The sequence below is a fragment of the Chenopodium album genome, chromosome 3 (assembly GCF_948465745.1).
Source record: "Chenopodium album chromosome 3, dcCheAlbu1.1, whole genome shotgun sequence".
Classification (NCBI taxonomy): Eukaryota; Viridiplantae; Streptophyta; class Magnoliopsida; order Caryophyllales; family Amaranthaceae; genus Chenopodium; species Chenopodium album.
Genome location: NC_137836.1, coordinates 45,260,986 through 45,272,936, shown reverse-complemented (window position 1 = coordinate 45,272,936; position 11,951 = coordinate 45,260,986). Strand labels below are relative to the sequence as shown.

The 11,951-nt window shown below is 35.9% G+C and overlaps 1 non-coding gene across 1 annotated transcript; it reads left to right on the top strand.

Annotated features, from left to right (window-relative positions):
- Positions 1-2,194: 2,194 nt before the first annotated feature.
- Positions 2,195-2,300, top strand: LOC145625935 (small nucleolar RNA R71). The gene has a single exon (XR_014110827.1). It is a non-coding gene; the product is annotated as a small nucleolar RNA R71 (small nucleolar RNA).
- The last annotated feature ends 9,651 nt before the right edge of the window (positions 2,301-11,951 follow it).

Sequence of the window (11,951 nt, the reverse complement as noted above, 5' to 3'; positions counted from 1 at the left end):
GTGATGGTAGAGGATTAAGCTCTACCATAGGCACACCTTTACCTTCTTTTGTTGCGGCCGGTTGCAAAGCTTCATGGCTTGAGATCTTCAAGCACAATTGTTCATCCACTTCCTCCATGCTACCATAAAGCAATTCCTCATACAACGTCACCTCCTTGCATGGTGCACCTAGTTTGTCTTTGTTCAACAAAACATTCTCAAGAGTATCGTTAGAGGTGAGAAAGTGCTCATGCATGGAAGACACAACATGATCAAGAGAGTCAATCATCATGCAATTTTCAAGAGAACAACTTGGATATTTCATGCTTTCATTCAAATCAAATTCTATGACCACATCTCCTACCTTAAGGGAAATCTTTGCACACTTGACATCTATCATAGCACCCGAGGTAGCAAGAAATGGTCTACCTAGAATAACTGGAATGGTAGCATTTTCATCCATTTCTAGAACAACAAAATCCACCGGGAAAACAAACTTCCCAACCCTTAATGGAACATCTTCCACTTTACCTTTTGGAACTTGATTGACCTATCGGCTAGTTGCAAGGTAATGTTAGAAGGTAAGAGTTCCCCTATATCAAGTCTTTGATAAACTGAATATGGAATTAAGCTTACACTAGCTCCTAAGTCACATAAGGCATTATCAAATTGCATATTGTTAATAGCACAAGGGATGGAGAAGTTTCCGGGGTCTTTAAACTTGGGTGGCATTTCGTTCATGATGATTGCACTACAGCTTTCAGTCAAATTAAAAGTCTCAACAACATCACAAGTCCTTTTCCTACTAAAAATGTCTTTGAGGAATTTGGCATAATTAGGCATTTGGTTGATCACATCGGTGAAAGGTAGAGAAAGGTGAAGTTGTTTGAGCATATCAATAAATCTCCCAAATTGCTCATCCAATTTGTGTCTCATGAATTTTTGGGGATAAGGGAGCTTGGGTTTCACTATCTCTTTTTCTACTCTTACCTCCCTTGGTGTCTCAACCACATCCTCATCTAAAGATGATCTACCTCCCTCATTCTCAACCAAAGCTTCCTTGGGTACCTCCTTATTTTCACTCCTCCTAGGCAATCTCTGCTCAAGAACCTTACCACTCCTTGTAACAATAGCATTCACGGGTTTCTTTGGATCTAGGCCTTGGGAAGGTAAAGAAGACGGGCTTGCTTGGTCTTTTAAAGCGCTAGCAAGTTGAGAAATTTGGTTTTCGAGCATTTTGTTGTGGGTCATCATTTCATTGAACTTCTTGTCACTAACGGCCATGTATGTGTTCAAAAACTTGGTTTAATTTTCAATTATTTCCTCCAAATTGGTCCTAGAAGAAGAAGATTGTGAATAGGAATTTTCACCTTTAGTCTTTGGAACAAATCCGGGTGGGGGGCCTCTTTAAGAATTATTTTGAAAATTTCCCCTACCTTGATTGTTCCAATTACCCCTATTTTGATTTTGACCGATACCTTGATTATGGTTTCCACTACCTTGTTTATGATTTCCTTTGGTTTTGATTACCATAAATTTGGTTTTGATTTCAACTACTATAACCTTGATTGTTATAGTTGCCACGAGAACCTTGGTTCCTATAACCACCACCTTGGTTATAGTTGTCAAAATTACCTTGGTTTTGGTAATTTCTATTCCATTGACCTCTTTGATTATCAAACCTTTGCACATTATTATTTGACACATAATTCACATGCTCACTCTCATTATTATCAAAATCATCACCACATTCCGGAGAAGCATGAGGGCAATTACAAGAGTTATGATCATAAGATCCACATGTATCACAAAACAAGCAACCACTAGGCATATTATTTGAAGAGGGAGGGGGTTGAGAGTTAGAAAAAGTACCTCTCTCCTCAAATTGGGAGGGAGAATTAGATGCTTGAAAAGAAGAGGAGCTTTCCAACTTGGCCTTGATCGCGATCATCTCTTTCCCCAAGTTTATCATTTGTGAGGATAAGTAGTTGATTGCATTTAGATGGTCTATAGAGTACACCGAAGAGCCACTCTTTCTAGTTGAATCCCTCTCACCATCTTGCCAATCTCTATAGTACTTAACCACGTCCTCAATAATGTCCACCACTTCTTCTTCCGTGCGTTCATTATGGAACCTCCGACACCCCCATCAAGGCATGATTTGCCTTGAGGACTTAGGCCACCATAGAAAATTTGAATGACTTGATAGGTTGGAATTCTCTGGTGGGGACATTCCCTTTGGTACTCTTTATACCTCTCCCATGCTTCGTAGAGGCTTTCATTAGGTTTTTGCTTGAACCCTTGAATCAAGGATCTAGCCTCTGCCATTTTCTTTTGTGGGTAGAATCGGGACAAGAATTCCTTGGTGACTTCGTCCCATGTTCGTAGGGAGTTTGGATTTACCTCCTTCTCCAACCATTCCAAGGCTCGGCCTATGAAAGAAAATGGAAACCACTTTAGCCGGATGAATTCTTGAGAAACTCCGTTCACTTTGATAGTGTTGCAACACTTTTCGAACTCCTTGATATGGTTCAATGGACTCTCATTCTTAGCTCCGCTATATTGTCTCCTTTCGATCAAAGCGATCATAGCCGGCCTAATTTCGAAATCATTCGCCGGTGTTGTAGGTGGAGCAATTCCACTCTCAAACTTATACGCACCGGGAATTCCCAATTCTTTCAAAGCAACTCTTGGTTGTTCTCCCATGCCTAGTTCTTCTTCAAATCCTTCTTCGCTTGAGGAACTAAATTCCAAGGATCGACTAGCAATTCTTCTCCTTGAAAGAGTCCTTTCGATTTCTGGGTCAAAAGGCACAATGCATCGATCACGAGCTCTATGCATGCAAAACTCAATGAAAATATTAGTAGCACAGCTATAAATGTAGCCTTAAGAAACAAAATCTTTTTGTATTTTTTTTCAATTAAAGTGAAATAAACTCAACAACTAAAGCTAAGCACCAATATCACGAGTCGTGAAATAAACTCCCCGGCAACGGCGCTATTTTGATAGAGGAATAAACGAGTCGTTAATTGTCTATCCCAAAATCAAACACAATTTATAAAATCCTAAACCAACCTAATACAAGTATAAAGCAAGTATAGGGTCGAACCCAAAGGAGTGAGTCGGTATTAACTATAGCCTAAATCAAGCTATTTCGAAGATTGTAGTGAGAAAATGGTTGGTATTATGGTAGCAAAATTAGAATAATCAAGTAATTCAAGAAGCTAAATACTAGGGATATAGGTTCCACATGCTAGTTCAATAATCGTGCTAATCGATAATTTCTTCGTTTGATTCAAGCATTGCAAAGGACAAACAATAGTAGCAATCAAGAGATTTCAAGAGCTATCTCCTAGAGGCCAAGCTAGGGGTCACTATGAATGGCTAATCAAGGAAATTCACAATCAAACTCAATCAATTAAAGCAATTCTCAAATTGATGGGTCATGTCATTAAGAATTACAATGCAATCTAGATTAATCTTATAGGTTGATCATTCCTAATATAATTAATCACATGCAAAACTATGTCAACCCATTAAATTGCAACAATTCAATCAATCATAGATCATCAACTAGCACAAATTATCAATCAAGCATGCTTCCCCTTCTCCCTAGAAACTAATCTACTCACTAACCATGATGTAACTCAAGAACAAATCACTAGAATTAGCATTGATAATCATTCAAAATCAAAATCAAGAGAAAACAATATCAACTACAATATCCAATTCAAATCCAAGCAATTCAAACAATCAAAGATGAAACTAAATCAATCAAGTAAAGAGATGAACTAGAAGAAGAAATTCTTACTAACATTAATGATTGAAAATGAAGAAATCCAAGCACGATTGATCCAATGTTAAAATACAAATCCAATACAAAGAACTTCTCTCTAATTTTTCTCTAACTTCTCTCTCTAAAACTAAGCTAATGAAAATAATCTAAAAGTTATCTTCAAACAGGAATTACAAGTGTATTTATAGGCAAAAGAAGGAAAACGTGATCCCCGCGCCCTCTCTAGTAAACCCCACGCCCGCGGGAAAATTGGTACGGAACCCATAACAAACTCCGCGAGCTATCTGCGCAACACCCGCGCCCGCGGCAAATGCCTCCGCGCCCGCGGCAAGGGCGCGGCGAATCCCCTGCTCCCAAAGGGTGATCAAAGGGCCGCGGTCTCTCTGGTATGGGGCGGTCTCTCCAGACTACCTGCGCCCGCGGGGAGCTCGCGGCCAGACCGCGGAGAGTTCCTGGTCGAATTTTGCCAACTTGGTGCATACGAGCCCGCGGCAAACTGGTATGGCTTAATGCCCTCTCCAAGGCCTCACCAAGCCCTCTCCATGCCCTCTCTGAGCCCTCTCCAAGCCGATTACTTCCTCCTTGCTTAGTCAATATAGCCCATCTTGATCCTCTTGCAAAGACAAATCCTAGGTACCTACAAGAACAAAAAATGGAAAGGAATAAAAGGGAAAAAGAACCAAATAAAAAGGAAAACACGAAGAAAACACGAAAAACACAAGGAAAGAAAGAAAGAAAGGAATTATAGGAAAAAGGACCAAAAATAAGATAAGAAAGCATATAAAGGAGATGAAATCATACTAAAAGACTACCCTATGAGTGCCATAAATGACACTCATCAAGAACCTAAACCAAACTAAAAGAAAAGAGAGAAAGCTATCCTAACACTTCGCATATAGTCACGTAATCACGTAAGCATACCATAAGCCAAGATACACATAATGCCATTCTATAGTCACAGGCTTGGGTGTCCTAGGGTACCATATCCTAAGAAATAATGTACAGATCAGTCACTCAACGTGTTTACTCATGACATTGCTCTCTCAAAATTTTGTTGACAATATGGGTGGGATGATTGTTATTGTTTTTGGGATAGAAGCCTTGTGTTGGCAGCCCCTAGTTAATGAGCCAATCCCTAAAGGTTAAAAGGTGATATGATTATGCATGATGCAATGTTGCTTGTTTGGTTTTTACTTTTATGCAAAATAAAGATGTTATGCATTCAAGTCCCTCTCTCTAACTAGATATTATCCAAGTTAATTCCCGTTACAACCCAAAGGCAACCTGGTGCTGGAAACCTTGGACCATTACTAAGAACTAATCATGTAACCTTTAAGTCCCCAACAGAGTCGCCACTGTAAGGAGGGTAATCCCATCGTAAGGGGGTCCTTCCGTATATGTCCATGGCCATTTAAATGCCTAGGACTTTAAACATGTTAAGGTGTATTGGGATTTTAATTCCTGACTGTTTAAGGGACCTTGATTTAGAATTGATTCTATCATCACGCTTTTTTGTAAGAAACAAGTAGAAGTCACCAATGAGTTTTAAGAAAACCCCCCATTCATGCCTTTCTCCCATGTGGAGTTAAAGGGATATTTAGCACAAATCATAAATTTACCCATGCCAAAATTGGTCTACATAAAATCAGAAATGAGTTCGGGAGCGAGGGTACTAAAATAACGTTCCCTTTAAAGGGGAATCGCTATTATAGCCCTAGTGCGACCTCTACTAGCTCTTCCTTTTTTACAATTTCATCACCAAACAATATATGCAACGCGATACCTAAAACTAAGTTAGTTGATTTTATTTATAAGCATTAATCACGTAGGAATTACATAGCAAAGTCGTTATTCTTTATTTAATTCAAATTCGTAAAACGAGCAAAAATAAACAAGATTTGCCTTGGCTTAGGTAATCAATCAATCAATTAATTATTCAATTCTAATCTTATTTAACACAAGATACTTTGTGAAATCAATTAATTAAATGTCCTTTTAAAGTGGTCAAACAACATTATTTTGTTGCTTAAAGTTCTTTTAAAAAAGAAAAGTAAATGTGATTTATCTAAGTCACTACTAAAAAATGCGTGTTTTTTGGACGTTTTTTAGGCCTTTTTTCGACGCTAAAAAGCGTCGAAAAATAATTTCTCGACACTGCAAAAAAGCGTCGCAAATCCAAGAGTCGAAAATTTTTCGGAGACACAAAAAAGCATCGAGATTCTCGACGCTTTTTATTGTCCAAACTAATACACGAAGCGTCCAAAATTACGTATTTCGCGCATTATCCCAAATGTATGTAGTTTTTTAGCGACGCTTTTTCCTGTCCACATAATCAAATTTTGCGACGCTTTTTGTTGTCTTGCGTTTATTCGTGTCAGCCTATGGTATGGCAGGAAAGTCTTTGAAATTTGAAAATCTGCAATTATGTAGACATTAAAAAGTGTCTAGATTTATTTTTTAAGCTTTTTTTTTCTTTTATCAATTTATCATCATAAATACATTATAATTATTTAAATTTATCATAAATTAAATTAATTAATAACATTAAAATAAAAATAAACAAAAATTCTATATAACTAGATTAAAAAAAAACAATAATTAATCAACAATAAAAAGAGTACGTAGTTAATTACCAAATTTAGAAAAGAAAACGTCAACACAGTACTACAATCATTAAAAAAAAAATGGTCTCATATTATAGTATGTAGCTTGTCCCTAAATAAATACATCACTAATATAAGACTAAAAACCAAAATAGATAGATGATGGCGACATTGATCGATATAGTCGCTTGTTGATGCTCAAGTGTCCCGGCCTATTCTTTTGTTGCACCTACATTGCCTTTTCCAATCTTCAAAAAAAAAATACAAAGTATAAATTAGTCTAAATCATTTTTTACCAGAGCAACCACCATTACACATATGATTAACTTGATCATAATCAGTTCATACTTCATATAGATATATGTACATCAGCGTTGTTTGAATTCATCTCACTTTCATTTTACTTGTCTTATTTATTCATCCATCTTTTATGAGAAATTTTGTATTTTTTTTTTTTTTTTGTAAAAATTAGAGCAAGTAAAATCATCAGACCTCAACAATGTAAAGCATTATCAAAGGCAATAATGCAATAAGGCAATAATGCAACATATCGCTAGTGTGAATAACAGTGAGACAAAGCATCCCTTCTTCGAAAATAAACGAAGGTACACATTATAGGAGTCACCAACTTAGTCCACCCTTGTCTATGCATTTTTCATGAAATTTTCTAAGAAAAATCAAAGCCATAAGAAGCTTTACACAAGGGCAGAAAAGCAAGCAGAGATAAAAGGATTTTCTTACAACACCATGATAACACATAAGAATCGTTTATATCAGTTTGTTCCATAATGATACATTATTCCAAAGTTCACCAAATCTGAAATCCCATTATTATTGCAATGGCTTCCAAGTTTCTTAAAAGTCCTAGGATAAAATTATATGCATTCTCTTATTAGAATTTAGAATAATCAAACAAGGCATTACTGATCAAGTATCAAGAAGATATCACAGCATGCTAAAAATTACAAACAACGAAACAATAACCAGAATAACAAAACAATAACCATAACAGAACAACACAGAAGCATTCACAGCATGCTAAAAATTACAAACAACAAAACAATAACCAGAACAACACAGAAGATATCACAGAATTTTTTTGTTTCAGTAAGTACACTTATGATGAGAGTTATCATATTGCTGGTACGTTCATAGTACACTTATGATGAGAGTTATCATATTGCTCCTAAGTTTGAGAATCTATTATCAATTGAAATAACAAGAACTGAATTCAGAACTGAATTCCAGAACTGATTTTCAGAGCTGCAATTCAGAACTGATTTTCAGTTCTGAAGATCAGCTCTGCATTCAGTTCTTGAATGCAGCTCTGGATTCAGTTCTGAAATCAGTTCTTAAATTCAAGTTCTGATGTCAGTTCTGAAATAAGAGCAACAACTCAAGTTCTGATGTTCACACAACCTCAAGTTAAGACAAGTAGTATAAAAGCAGCAGGGGAGCAGGAAGAAAAAGTAGCAGGGGAGCAGGGCACACACACACACACATACACATCACACATCACAAGCAAGCATTCACATAAGCTCTAAATGTTACCTGATGTTTTGCCTTTCCTAAGAATTCAGATGCTTTGTTTAGAAGACCCGGAGATGCATTCCCTTGACGAACTGCACCTACAATCTGAGAAAATTGTCCAACAAGCGCTTTAAGAAGAAGATTGTTGTGTCCGACCTCGTCTTTCAGCTTTTCATTTTCTTGAGATAGTGTATCATTTTTTTGTGCAAAGCAATCACTTCTTATTTAACACTATCCATCACAATATTTCTCTTTTGAACTTTTCCATAGCCTTCCTTCCTTAACACACCACGTACTCCGAAAATGTCCCCCTTTTTAACCCCTTGTCCGTAACCCACCGGACGATCGGGAATCTCATTGCCATACATAGTTTGCTAAAATGCTTCATCTTCGAGCTCTTGTTCAGACATCTTAGGGTGCACCATCCTCAACTCTTCAACCTTAGCTTTAACATCATCCTATACCAACATTTAGGAGTAATTTAAGACCACAAATAACACATAATCACACCACAAAATCTACAAAAAATGATACAAGAAATCTGTCACAAAACCATACCACAAAATCTTGAGTGACTGTGTCAGGAAGAAATATTCCGTCTTTACCTGCATGGGTTTTAATCCACAGTGCTAACAAGCTCATTTTTTGTCCATGTTCATCTTCCTATAAATAATAATGCAAAACAAGCATTAAATATGTGTACAATAGTATATAACGCATATAACTTGGCTTTGCTCTTACTAACATCCTAAGTAAATATAAAATGACATATATATATTTCATACATAATCAGCTTGTTGGTTTGCAAAACTTTTAGAGCCAGATGTATGAATCTGATTTAGAGAAGCTCGTGCCTTTTTACCGCATTCTGACATAGTCTGCAATCACATTTTCAGATTTTTTAGTTAGAGATTAAATAACGTTTAATAGAGTAAACAATAAGGTAAATATTGTCCTTACTTTCCCGTAATCCGAATCCCAATATTTTACCAACTTAACCCAGTTACTACTGGTAATTCCATGTGGCACATTATTACACATATCATCCAATTTCTTCTCTAGTGGCTTGTAATGAATCAGTTTCAGAGAATATTTGAACTGCCTCCAACATTTATTGGCACGCTTGAGAAATTGGTTGTCATATTCCACACCAGGAGGAATCACAAAACGGTCCTTCAGTAAAAATAATTAGTTAAAAATATAAATCAGTAAGTAATATATTAGAAGTAAGAGACCGGCTAAGTATGTGTGTTTAGGCAATGACAAGGGGATGTCTTAGGGATGATTATACTTACCCATATGTCTCTAATTATTTTCCCTTTAAAATGCTTGTCGATTGCTTTCCAATCTTTTTCCCCAACTGGACAATGTGACTCCATCTTCGCAATCATACTAATGAATTTAACCAAAATATGTCCACCCTTCCTAATTGGCTGGCATAAATCATTGAATTCGACATAGTACTGGACGCCGTTATTACTCCATACATCAATTGGCAGAATAATACCACTTACTATTGTAGTATTACCCTTGGCATCTAAATAAAATAACAAAATTAAGTTAAAAGAAATAATCAGTTTAAGTTGATTAGCAAACAAATTAAGTGGCAAGCAGCAAGTAATAGTAATATTATCAGTTATACCTCAAACCAAATAGAAAAAGACTATTGAACACTCTGGAAATTTCAGAGCTAGTAATTTTTAAGGCAACCCTTCCAAACATCTTAAAATAACTTTTGCACCTTAAAGCAAACAATAAAACACAACTTATAAAGATATATTATTGAATCACAGAAATTGACCACATCTCTGAAAGCAAGGTGAAATGCCATATAAATCAGAAGTTCCAATGAGGTTTTAAAAAAAAGGGTATAGAATCTGGTTAGTGGAGTTTAGAGTTTTTGTGCATGTTTTCTTCAGAAAGATTGCTTTGTTCCTCATGAAGTTATGATAACTAAGTGTGGTCTTAGGTCTTCATGCGAATAATAAAATCATAGTACCTCACTGAAACTGTATTCTGTTTTTCAGTTTCTAAACCAGAAAGATTAGTAGCCTAAAGCTTCCCTTGTTCTTGTTACTCCATTTTGTAGTTTTTTTTTTTTTGTGTATATATTTGTTTGGTGTAGTGAAGTTTATAACATTACTAGCTACTGCCTGTCATTTGGAACTATTACATCATAAACACTGTACTGTAACTGTGTTCATTCTGTCAAACTATTTTTTTTCGTTTAAAAGGCACAGAATTGAAAAGAATTACAGTGTGACTGAAAGAGATACAAAAACAAAGAATGAATTTGCTGAAACCTTGTTGTATGAACAGCAAAGCAAGCTACTTCGTGGTCACTAGTTTTCTCATCTATATGCCTATATTGGCAACACTCCCATTATCTCAGCAAGTCTTCATTTATGTTAGTCACAGCATGTTCCTACTTTAAATCATATGTTATGTAACGGGTCAATGGGACCAAACGGCCACCACTTTTGGTGCATTCAAGGCGCACAAAACAGGGGCAGCAAGAGTCAAAGGTGGCCAGAGACAATGTGAAACAAGACAAAGTTATTTAAGAGAATTCAGGGAAAGAAGGCAAGCTGCTCCAACAGAATTCGTTTTATTTAACTTGCACTTATTACATGGGCATTTAGTTTCCCATGTATTTGGTAAAAGAGTCTCTTTAGCAAGTTCCAAGAATTTCATGCAACCTTTAAAATAACCAGGATCACTTCTTGGTAAATCAATCCAACTAGTATCCATGTCTACAAAGAAGTATATAGTTAATTGCCAAACAAAAACAATGGCAGTAAGTAATTCAAGCCTACAAACTTGTTGTGGGTGAAAGAAGAAAATTAGAAAGAAACATGCAACAACAAAAAAAAGTTTACAAATAGAGTATACAACACTATATTCATAACCACCGGCTTTAATAGAATATACAACATTAAACCCTTGATATACATAGATTTTAAATAGAAAACAGGCACCAAGGCACCAATACAGCAGCAGGTCATGAGTATTAGGCAAGGGAATGAGTGAGAGCTCATAGGAAGACAAAATGCAACAATTCTTAAATTCCTTAATACAATTGTCCACGACCTTACATGTAGTGTCGTAGATAGTGAATAAAAAAAGGTAAGTCGAGGCATGCAGCTATTCAAATCCAACTAACTCACACACATCCATTTTGGTAATCTATCTTTGCTAGACAACAGTAGGAGTCTACTAGGACTGCATATATAGACTAAATATAAAATGTATAAAATTGAGACTTTCAGGATGATGTACAACTGCATTTTCACTGTTAATTACTCAACCATAACAAAATCAGATAAGATTATGAATATATCGATGTTTGATGCAATGAAAATCGTACCTTAATAAACTTTGGCTTGTCTAAAACCACAAGCGAAATGTAACTCTCAACCACAAAATCTACAGTTGCAACAACAGCAAAGGAAATATTTGTTTATAAAGAAAAATTTTAGCCTCGATCATGCTTCCCTCCAAACATCATAGAGTTGTTTAAACATAATGCAAATCATTTATGACATGTTATTTAACAGTGTTCCACCTTAGAAGTAAGCTTTCTGCACATAAATTTCTGTCAATTATGTAAATTCATACATTGCTTACTTTTACCTCTAAGAGGCAATTGTCATCACCGAGCAATTGTCAATATTTAAGATTCTTGATCCAAAATAAGAGCTAAAAAAATATAGGCAATGAAAGAGAACTAGGTTAGGGGAGGCAGTAGGCTATTGCTTGTAAGAGTAGAGCATGTGAAGACAGAATGCAATCATCAGCCACAAAATCACCATAGAAAAACAAGAAAACTCATATCAAAAATCCATAAAATTCATATCAAAAACCATATTTGATTTATCAAATTATTTAGAAATATATGAAATAATAAATTGATAGTGATACTGAACGGAACCTAACTACTCCCAAAGAGAACAGTCAATAAATTTTAAAGCTATATTGATGAGCCCAAACAGAATTGTTTAGCACTGGTGAATGGTGACTCCATAAGCTGCCATGACAAATTT